The sequence below is a fragment of the Odocoileus virginianus genome, chromosome 2, assembly GCF_023699985.2.
Source record: "Odocoileus virginianus isolate 20LAN1187 ecotype Illinois chromosome 2, Ovbor_1.2, whole genome shotgun sequence".
NCBI lineage: Eukaryota > Metazoa > Chordata > Mammalia > Artiodactyla > Cervidae > Odocoileus > Odocoileus virginianus.
Genome location: NC_069675.1, coordinates 43456965 through 43468961, shown reverse-complemented (window position 1 = coordinate 43468961; position 11997 = coordinate 43456965). Strand labels below are relative to the sequence as shown.

Below are 11997 nucleotides of genomic sequence, written 5' to 3'. Positions count from 1 at the left end.
CTGGTTTTCCAGGGTAACATGATTATCAGGCCACCTGGAGCCAGCCAATCAACATGAGCCTAGCAAGAAAAAGGGAACCTATCAGGGGAAAGCTGAAGAGCCCGTGAACGCCCAAGTTTGAAAAAAGCCCGCGAAGGTTTGGGCCAATAAGATTACTTTGCAAACATGTAACCAATCTGCTTAAGCCAGCTACCAACTGCTTATGCACACCTTATAAATTGGGTAACAGCTTGGGCTCAGCGCTCTCTGACCCCGTACCACTGCGTTGGACGCGCGGCAGGAGCCCTGACTCGAGTCAGCAATAAACTTTCCTTTTTTGCGAGTTGCATTGTCTTAGAAGCCTTCTCTCTTCCCGCTCAGGGATTCGGACATCGGGCATAACATGTGTTGTTTAATTTCCAGATATTTGGGGATTTTCATTCTGTTATTGACTTTTAGTTCCATTATGGTCCGAGAGCACACTTTGTATGATACATATTCTTTTAAATCTGTTAAGGTAGGTTTTATGGCCCAGAATGTGGTATGTATTGGTGAATGTTCCATGTGAACTTGAAAAGAATGTTTATGATGCTGTTGTTGGATGAAGTATTTTATAAATGTCAGTTTGGTCCAGTTTATGTATGGTGTCATGCAGATCCTTCCTCATTTTCTGTCTGCTAACAGGGAGGTAAATTCTATGGCCTGTAACAGTGGATTCACCTGTTTCTTCTTGCAGTTCTAGCCTCATGGATTTGGGCACTTTCTTTTGGATACACACATATTAAATATTGCCAAGGGCTTCCCTAGTGGTTCAGATGGTAAAGAATCTGCCTGCAATGCAGGAGACTGAGTTTGATCCCTGGGTCAGGAAGATCCCCTGGAGAAGGGAATGGCAACCTACTCCAGTATTCTTGCCTGGAAAATTCCACGGATAGAGGAACCTGAGAGGCAAGAGTCCAAGGGATGGTAAAGAGTCAGACACAAACAAAGGCGCCATGATTGGCTTCAAACAAAGCCTTATGCACGTCAGGACCCAGAGACCCCGCAGAGACTGAGGCAGATCTGTGTTTTTCTAGGACCCACAACAGATTTCCCAACCTGGGGATCTGGCAAAGGGACTGAAAACTCCCAGAGAATTTGACTTTGGAGACCAGTGAGATTTGATTACAGAACTTCTAGAACTTACACAGGACTGGGGAAACAGACACTTGGAGGGCACAAAAAAATAACCTTGCGTGCACCAGGTCCCAGGAGAAAGGAGCAGTGATCCCACAAGAGACTGACTCAGACTTGCCTGTGAGTGTCCAGGAGTCTCTGCAGAGGCTTTGGTTGGTGGTGGCCTGCTGCAGGGTTGGGGGCACTGAGCGTGGCAGTACATAGGTGGGACCTTTTGAAGGAGGTCACCATTATATTCATTATCTCCACCATAGTTTGGCCTCAGGTCAAACAACAGGGAGGGAACAGAGCCCTGCCCATCACAGAAAATTGGATTAAAGATTTACTGAGCATGGCTCCACCCATCAGAACAAGATCCCCACAGTCAGTCTTTCCCATCAGGAAGCTTCCACAAGCCTCTTATCCTTATCTGTCACTGGGTGGACAGAATGAAAACCACAATCACAGAAGACGAATCAAACTGATCACATGGATCACAGCCTTGTCTACTCAATGAAACTATGAGCCATGCTACGGCCAGCCAAGACAGATGGGTCATGGAGAGTGGAGAGTTCTGACAAAATGTTGTCCACTGGAGAAGCGAGTGGCAAACCACTTCAGTATTCTTGCCTTGAGGACCCCGTGAACAGTATGAAAAGGCAAAAAGAGAGGATACTGAAAGATGATCTCTCCAGGCCAGTAGGTGCCCAACATACTACTGCAGAAGAGTGGGGAAATAAATCCAAAAAGAATGAAGGGACGGAGCCAAAGCGAAAACAACACCCAGTTATGGATGTGACTAGTGGTGGAAGTAAAGTCCAATGCTATAGAGAGCAATATTGCATAGGAACCTAGAATTTTAGGTCCATAAATCAAGGTAAATTAGAAGTGGTCAAACAGGAGATGGCAAGAGTGAACATGAACATTTTAGGAATCAGTGAACTAAAATGGATTGGAATGGGCAAATTTAATTCAGATGATCATTATGTCTACTCCTGTGGGCAAGAATCCCTTAGAAGAAATGGAGTAGCCCTCATAGTCAACAAGAGTCTAAAATGTAGTACTTGGGTGCAGTCTTAAAAATAACAGAATGATCTCTGCTTGTGTCCAAGGCAAACCATTCAATATCATAGTTATCCAAGTCTATGCCCCAACCACTAATGCTGAAGAAGCTGAAATTGAACAGTTTTATGAAGACCTACAAGACCTTTTAGAACTAACACCCAAAAAAGATGTCCTTTTCATTATAGGGGACCACAATGCAAAAGTAGGAAGCCAAGAGACACCTGGAGTAACAGGCAAATTCGGCCTTGGAGTACGGAATGAAGCATGGCAAAGGCTAAGGGTTTTGCCAAGAGAACACACTGGTCATAGCAAACACCTTCTTCTGACAGCACAAGAGAAGACTCTACACATGGACATCACCAGATTGATTAAATATAATCAGATTGATTATATTCTTGGCAGCCAAAGATGGAGAAGCTCTACACAGTCAGCAAAAACAAGACTGGGAGCTGACTGTGGCTCAGATCATGAACTCCTTATTGCCAAATTCAGACTTAAATTGAAGAAAGTAGGGAAAACCACTAGATCATTCAGGTATGACCTAAATAAAATCCCTTACAATTATACAATGGAAGTGACAAATAGACCAAGGGATTAGATTTGATAGACAGAGTACCTGAAGAACTATGGATGGAGGTTCGTATATTGTACAGGAGGCAGTGATCAAAACCATCCCCCCCAAAAGAAATGCAGAATGGCAAAATGGCTGTCTGAGGAGGCCTTACAAATAGCTGAGAAAAGAAGAGAAGCTAAAGGCAAAGGAGAAAAGGAAAGATACACCCATTTGAATGCAGAGTTCCAAAGAATAGCAAAGAGAGATGAGAAAGTCTTCCTCAGTGATCAGTGCGAAGAAATAGAGGAAAACAATAGAATGGGAAAGACTAGAGATCTCTTCAAGAAAATAGAGATACCAAGGGAACATTTCATGCAAAGATGGGCTCAATAAAGGACAGAAATGTTATGGACCTAACAGAAGCAGAAGATACTAAGAAGAGGTGGCAAGAATACACAGAAGAAGTATACAAAAAAGATCTTCATGACCCAGATAACCATGATGGTGTGATCACTCACCCAGAGCCAGACATCCTGGAAGGCAAAGTCAAGTGGGCCTTAGGAAGCATCACTATGAACAAAGCTAGTGGAGTTGATGGAATTCCAGTTGAGCTATTTTAAATCCTAAAAGATAATGCTGTGAAAGTATTCCACTCAATATGCCAGCAAATTTGGAAAACTCAGTAGTGGCCACAGGACTGCAAAAGGTCAGTTTTCATTCCAATCCCAAAGAAGGGCAATGCCAAAGAATGTTCAAACTACCGCACAATTGCACTCATCTCACACACTAGCAAAGTAATGCTCAAAATTCCCCAGGACAGGCTTCAACAGTATGTGAACTATGAACTTCCAGATGTTTGAGCTGGATTTAGAAAAGGCAGAGGAACCAGAGATCAAACCAACATCCCTTGGATCATAGAAAAAGCAAGAAAATTCCAGAAAAACATGTACTTCTGCTTTATTGACTATGCCAAAGCCTTTGACTGTGTGGATCACAACAAACTGGAAAATTCTGAAAGAGATGGGAATACCAGACTGCCTCAACTGCCTCCTGAGAAATCTGTATGCAGGTCAGGAAGCAACAGTTAGAACTGGACATGGAACAACAGACTGGTTCCAAATAGGGAAAGGAGTACATCAAGGCTGTGTATTGTCACTCTGTTTATTTAACTTATATGCAGAGTACATCATGTGAAATGCTGGGCTGGATGAAGCACAAGCTGGAATCAAGATTGCTGGGAGAAATATCAGTAACCTTAGATATGCAGATGACACCACCCTTATGGCAGAAAGTGAACAGGAACTAAAGATCCTCTTGATGAAAGTGAAAGAAGAGAGTGAAAAAGCTGGCTTAAAACTCAACATTCAAAAAACAAAGATCATGGCATCCAGTCCCATCACTTCATGGCAAATAGATGGGGAAACAATGGAAACAGAGACAGACTTTATTTTCTTGGACTCCAAAATCACTGCAGATGGTGACTGCAGCCATGAAATTAAAAGACGCTTGCTCCTTGGAAGAAAAGCTATGACCAACATAGACAGCATATTAAAAAGCAGAGATATTACTTTGCCAACAAAGGTCCGTCTAGTCAAAGCTATGGTTTTCCCAGTAGTCATGTATGGATGTGAGAGTTGGACTATAAAGAAAGCTGAGCACCAAAGAATTGATGCTTTTGAACTGTGGTGTTGGAAAAGACTCTTGAGAGTCCCTTGTACTGCAAGGAGATCAAGCCAGTCAATCCTAAAGGAAATCTGTCCTGAATATTCTTTGAAAGGACAGATGGTGAAGCTGAAGCTCCAATACTTTGGCCACCTGATGTGAACTGACTCATTGGAAAAGACTGACACTGGGAAAGATTAAAGGCAGGAGGAGGAGAGTAAGACAGAGGATGAGATGGTTGGATGGCACCACCGACTCAATGGACCTGAGTTTGAGCAAGCTCTGTGAGTTGGTGATGGACAGGGAGGCCTGGTGTGCTGCAGTCCGTAGGGTCACAAAGAGTTGGACACGACTGAGTGATTGAACTAAACTGAAATATTGTCATGTCTTCTGGAAGAATTGACCCCTTTTGCCATTTTAATTCCTCTGTCTAAGCTAATAATTTTCTTTCTTTGCTCTGAGGTCCACTCTGTCTTAAACTGAATTACCCACTCCTCTTTCAAAGTGTCATTGTAGCTTGTTTTTCTCTGTTCCTTTCCTTTTTGGGGGCAGGGGGGTGGGGTTAGAAATTGTTTTATTTGGGAAAAGTGCCTCTTACAAAAGGGTAGCTACAAAATACAAAGACCTCTGTAGCAATTACTGTTTTTTTTTTTTTTTCTTAACATGCAAAAAATGAGTGATATCTGAAGCATCAGAGCAGTAGATCGACACAGCCGGGGCACCTCCAAGTTATTTTCGGGAAAGAGAGCAACAAAACGCAAAGCTAAACTTTCTAACCGAGGGATTTTTCTAACAATTTAACATTAGCTTATCTTGTGGATTAGCACCCTCTGTTTCCCCTTTTAGTGGAAAAGCCTGACTTGCTATACTGCCAACCAATGACTCCACTACAGGAAACACCTTAGAACATAGATTTGAATCACACTGTGTAGCAGACAACTTGGGGAATGAATGAGGCAAATATCCACAAAAAAGGAACACAAAATCCTGACAAGAAACCCTCAGAAGAAGACAAAGGTTTGTCAGAAAGTGCCTGGACTGGGAAGTCTTGGCAATCAACATTAAACACAACTGTGGACCCAAGCCCTAAGTTGTATTAATACATGGGATAACCAGATAGTTTTGCACTTCTATGGCTAAGCCCATTTCTCTATTTATAGAGTTACCTCTGCTCTATTAATAGCTACCAATAAACTGCTTTGTCTTTTAAGATCTATTTGCCCCATGAGGCAGAAACCACTAAACCGAGATTTTTCACTAAGGCTACAAACACTGTGCCTATGCAGGAATGGGAAGCTCGTCACGTAGTCACACTCGCACATCCCAAGTCTATCAGCCTTGGCAGTCAGTTTCCAACTCTGCATTATTTTCTTCCACTCTTGTCTTGTATATGTGTTCTTTTACAATTTTTCTATCACTCTAGACACGGTAAAAATCTCAAATACATTCACACCTGGTTCTGGTTACCCAGTAGTATTACTTGTGTGCAATGAAACAAGAGACCAAAACCACAGGATGAGTGCACCGTGGTGGGGGTAGGGGGTGGAAGACAGGACAGGGGCCAGGTAGAAAATACAGATGTGCAGATTTCATCAGAAACCAAGTATTCACCTCCCAAGTTTAGAGCAGAAAGCGGCTCTTTGCTACAGTTCAGATCCTTCACCCATCACCCCGATTCCTGGACCCCCAAAGCAGGGGGGTCCTCAACAATGAGTCCTGGAAATCTAGAAACACTCCCCTCGAACTGCGTGGATCTGGTAGAAAACATGATGGGACAAACCTACACTAACTGTCTAGACAGTTGAATTCATGTTACAAAAAAACTAACTTTCAGATTTATTTTTGTAACTTTTTTAAACAGAGAAAACAATATACTCCTTGGGGAAAAGTGAGGAGTTGAGAAGACAGGCCCTGGGTGAAAATGACTACTACAGCACCTGGAGTTGAGAGGCCTGCCTAGGAGAGCGGCCCCGGGCATGGCCACCACCCTGGAGGCCCACTGCCATCTGAGGCTCGGCAGATGGGTTCATGCACCCCACTGAGCTGCTGCAGATCCAAGTCATAAAAATCTTCCAGCTCATTGTGAAACAAGTCCCGCTCCTCTTCAGAATCTGTCAGGTCGTCGTTCCTCCCTGCAGCTAAAAGCATGAGCAACATCTTGCCCAGCTCAAAGGTGACAACCTCCTCTTCGTTGTCAAAAGGGTTGCGGTTCTCTTGTTCCTCGATGAGCTCCCAGAAGTGGTTCCTTTGTTGGGCCCGGTATCTGCTTGCTGTTCCCACTTTCTGTCTCTGTGACTCCTCTCTACAGCCATCAGGGTACACAAGCTTGTAAAAACAGTTCCCTCCAAATGGGCAGCTCCCACGGCCTTCATCAAAATACCTGCCCACCTTGTGGCTCATTGCCTCCTTGTATTTCTGAATGAGTTTCTGCTTCTCTTCTTTCTCCTCCACCCAGTACTCACCTGAAATGACAAAGTTAGATGTGATCCAGCATTCTGGGCAGGACTTTACTATCTTGCTCTCAAATTGCTTAGCACTCCTCCACTTGCAAATACACTTGAGACAGTAGGTGTGGTTGCGGTTGGAGAGGATCCCAATGCAGCGCTTGCCAGGGTTGGCTTTCTTGTAGACTACCTCCATGCAGATGCCACACACCATGTCCTTGCTGCACTGCACCACGAACAAGAGCTCCATATCCTCATTGCAGGCCTCGATGCAGGATTTTATATGCTGTGACCTCTGGGCAGCATCCACGGAACGGAGGACCTGCAGCTCACACATACCACACGCATCTCCGTGCAGATACGCACAGTTCTCCCCATAGTGGCAATCCCTCACTGCGGCATAGGGCGAGAGCTGCTTCTTGGTCTCCACTGCACTTTGCTTCTTCTCCAGGTCTTCTTTGGTCACTGAGCCCTGCAGCGGGGCTTCAGTGGAGGAAGGGGCAGTCCAGCCACAGTAGGGCTGCCCTGGAACAAACTCGATGGTGTTCACTCAGTCTTCTGAACCAGCCCTAACAGTTGCAAAATTTGAATTTCTTGACTCAGCCTTGCCCATATTCATTTCAACAGTTGGCCCAACGGATGAGAGACTCCAGGAAGCAGCAAGGGATGACTTTGCAGTTAGATCTGCTTCTTCCTGTTTCAGTGGCTTGCTATGTTCATATCTGGAGTGGTCTCTGTAAAGACAGTACCCTCCCTGAAAATGAGGGCACACTATACCATATGGACTGTTAGAAAGGGCGTGTGAGTAGTGACAGTTATCTCCTTCCTTACAAACTGCAAGCTTGAAATACCATCTGGGTTTTTGGTTTCTTTGCTGTGCCTTTTGTCTTTCAGTCTTCACAGTGATATCCCTCCTTGCCAACCCATCTCTACATCTGCAGGTGACCTGCTTAGTCCAGCCATAGTCACTGCCTATTCCTTTAATCCAGCTGCATTTTCATACTCAGTATTGCAGTTTTTAGAATTTAACTGTATACTCACCTTTACCAGTGGGTTTTCCATTTTCATGTTAGTAATTAGCATCCATTCACTATAGCTTGAAGAACTCTTTCAACGCTTCTTGTGAAGCAGGACCAGGGGTGATGAACTCCCTCAGCTTTTGTTTGTCTGGAAAAGTCTTTCCTTCTCCTTTTTTTCTGAAGTACACATTTTCTGGGTAAAGTATTCTTGGCTGGACCTTATTCCCTTTATGCATTCTGAGTATATTATTTTGCCGTCTCCAGATTGCAGAGTTTCAGCTGAGAAATCTAATTGGAGCCTTATCACATTTCCCTTACATATGAGGAATTTTTCTTTTGCTGCTTCTAAAATTCTTTCTTTGATTTTTATTAATGTTCTCTTCCCCCTGCCATACATGTTCAGTCGTGTCTGACTCTTTGTGACTCCATGGACTACAGCCCACAAGGCTCCTCTGTCCATGGGATTTCCCAGATGAGAGTACTGGAGTGGGTTGCCATTTTCTTCTCCAAGGGATCTTCTCAAACCAGGGATTGAACCTGAGTCTCCTGCATTGGCAGGTGGATTCTTTACCTCTGAGCCATCTGGGAATCCAGTGCTATCTTGGAATAGATTGTTTTGGGCAGCTATGAATTTCATGAACTTGGATGTCCAAATCTCTCCACAGCTTTGGAAAGTTCTCAAGAATTAATATTTTAAATAAACTTCCACTCTTCTCTTTCTGTGACTTCAGTAACTGTAGATTGTTTCTTTTAATTGTCTCCCATGGTTCATGTATACTTTCTTCCCCCTCTGTCCATTCTTTTACTTCCTTTGTTTTCTTCTGAATGGATAACTTCCAGTGACCTGTTTTGACTTCTCAATGTCTTTTTCTTCTACTCGATCAAGTCTGCTGTTGCTCCCTAGGGTATTTTTCACTTTATTCCCTGTAGTTTCCAAGCTCCAGAATTTCTGTTTACTTCTTTTTTGTAATTTCTATATTTCGGTTAAGTTTCTCATTTTGTATGTGTATCAATTCCTTGATTTTGGACTGTCTTTCTGTGTTTTCTTGTAGCACACTGAGCTTTCCTAAAACAACTATTTTGAATTATTTATCTGGCAAATCACAGATCTCTGTTTCCTTAGGATTGTGTTTCTTTGGTGGCGTCTTGTTTTCTTGTTTTCCCATGCTCCCTGAAGTCTTGCATTGCTGTTTTTGCATTTGAAGAGTCACCTCCTCCAGTCTTTACTCACTGGCTTCAGAAGACTAATACCTTCCATCAGTTTTGCTCAGGATTCTGAGATTTCTCAGTCTTTTCTTTGGATATCCTTGCTTCACACCTCTTGTTTCCTTTTGGAGGGAATTCTTAGAATTGTATTCTTTGGGCTTTCCAGGTGACACAGTGGTAAAGAACCTGCCTGCCAGTGCAGGAGACCTGGGTTCTATCTCTGGGTGGGGAAGATCCTTTGGAGAAGGAAATGGCAACCCAGTCCAGGATTCTTGCCTGGGAAATCCCATGGACAGAGGAACCTGGTGGGCTATAGTCCATGGAGCTGCAAAGAGTCAGACATAACTGAACGATTTAGCACGCATGTGTCTTTAGATCCTGCAGAACTGAACTTCGTGCTTCCCCTCTGTTGGTGCCAACTGCTCAAGTATGTGTGTTTTCTCCCAATCTTGCAGAGTCTGACTGGCTTTCTACGTGTGCTCACCAGCCATCTGCAGAGGCTCATACTTTCCTTCCCTGGAGGCACGCCCAGGGAACCAGCCGCAGGTGTGGCACGTGGAGGTGCTTGTGGACCAGTGGGGTTCGGGGGAGGTTGCAGGCAGGGTGTCCCTCGTGGCTCATGGGAGTCTTCCTTTTGGAGATGATGAGGTGAAGGGCAGGGTCTGCTCCCCTCTGGTGCTCTCTGAGAGCTCTGGCTGCTGTCCTCCCAACTGCTCCTCACCCCCATCATGCCGCACACTGCGGTGTTCTGCAAGGGACGTGGATAAAACGGGTCTCTCTGGCCTCACTGTGCGCTGACCTGGAAGAAAGGCATTCACTCATCTCCTCTCCCTTTTCCCCTGAGAAAGATCATGGACCTCAGTCCTGGCCCTGAACTGTGACCCTTGGGGAGGGGTGACTTGGTAAAGTGGTACTGTTCTTCTTACTAGTGTGCCCAAGGCACTCAATGTTTGTGCCAATGGCATGCTGGAACCCTTCTGCAGGACTTCCACAAAGGTTCTCTCGCTGGTGGGTAATTATTAAAATTGGTGTTCAACACTTTTATATTTAAAATGGATAACCAACAAAGACCTACTGTATAGTGCATGGAATTCTGCTCAATGTTATGTGACAGTCTGGAGGGGAGGGAGTTTGGGGGAGAGAGGATACATACACATGTATGGCTAGTCCTCTTGAAACGATCACAGCATTGTTAATCAGCTATACCCCAATACAAAATAAAAAGTGTTTTTTTTTTTTTCAGTTGGTATTCTCTGGGGAGAAGATTTTTAGAAAATACCCATTCCACCATTTTGATGATGTCTGTCTCCCATACCTGCTCAGTCATTTCTAATATTCCCTTTAGGATAAAGAACGCTGAGGTGAGCCCTATTGTGTCTAGAGCCTTTCCCTACATCCAGGATTATTTCTTTAGATTATTTCTTCAAACAGAAATGACTCACTGCAGAGGAAGAGCAGTTCTAAGGGTACTGAGACATCCTGCCAAACCATCCTCCTGAAAGGTTCTGCCAATTTTCAGTTCTGCCACCATGAGACAACCCTGTTTCTTTAATTGCCCTCCTTATCACTGAGAATTACCTGAAAACATCTGCTAATTTTATGGGTAGTTTCCTGTGTTTTCTGATTTCAAGTTTGCTCATAGTGTCTCACTTGTCCTCAAATACAAGAGGGACACGTATCTATACAGCACAAAGAAAAAGTACTTCTCACTTTGCTTTTGTTCAGTGATTGTTAACATAAAAAATTCAAAACACACATTGTGTTCCTTGCCTGTGATGTATATAATTATTTGTACGTGTGAGTGCGTGCTAAGTCACTTCAGTCGTGTCCGACTCTGTGTGACCCCATGGACTGTAGCCTGCCAGGCTCCTCTGTCCACAGGATTCTCCAGGCGAGAATACTGGAGTGAGTTGCTATCCTCCAGGGGATCTTCTGAGCCAGGGATCAAACATAAGTCTCTTATGTCTCTTGCATTGGCAGGCAGGTTCTTTACCACTAGTGCCACTTGGGAAGCCCAAAATCATTTGCATACCCATTTTCAAATCAAAATCACTAGCTGGTTATCTCAAAAATGAACCAGTGTTCAATCAGACATCATTAGTATTCATACCAGAACCACCATGATCTTCATGATGAAACATCAAGATGCCCAACCTGCAGGAAGAGTTGGAACAGAGAGAATAACTCTAGAAACAAAGAGCACAGCAGTTTCAAAGTCCCATAAAAGCACCCATTTCTCTTCCTGCACACCTGCTTTTACTGGTGCTTTCAAATTGAAAGGCATTTATAGTGAGCCCCTGAGCAGTGCAGGCCAGATGTATGAGACAGTCATTGCCTCACCCTCTGGCTTGCCTATAAGAATTGTAGGTGACAAATGCCATTTACCGTCTGCCATGGAGGGAATAAGGGCAGCTCCTGTCTTTTGTGCGTCTCCGAGTTGTTCCGTTGCTCTCCTGCTTTGGCACTGATATCTACACAAACACGATAAGATACATGATCTGGGGAGACAGGCTCCAGTAGGGATGAGCATATGTTAATGGTTTTAGCCCAAATAGTGTTTTTTGTCTTCTGTCTTGGAAATGGTCTCCATTCAGCCTTGCCACCAGTCTCTGGGGGTAGAGGGGGCCTTGGAGGAGACAAAGTTGAGCCCAGGAGAGCCCGCTGGTTTGTAGTTGGACTTAAACCCAGGATTCTCTTTAACCCAGGGTTCCGCCTTTGTGACCCCAGGAAGTCTGTCTCATTTCTTGTCTGAGATCCAGGGGCAACACCTTATTTCTACTGCTCTTTCCTTGGTGGCTGAGGTGGTCTGTGCCTTCAGTATTTACACCTCCATCCAAAGGACCCCTTTTGCCCACTTGGTGGCACAGTCCAAGGATGGGGATGAAGTGGGTGTGGAGCTTTTCATCTCATGGGG

At 44.3% G+C, this 11997-nt stretch overlaps 1 pseudogene; it reads right to left on the bottom strand.

Moving 5' to 3' along the window:
* Positions 1–6370: 6370 nt before the first annotated feature.
* Positions 6371–7926, bottom strand: LOC110132603 (E3 ubiquitin-protein ligase makorin-1 pseudogene; annotated as a pseudogene).
* Between the last annotated feature and the right edge of the window lie 4071 nt (positions 7927–11997).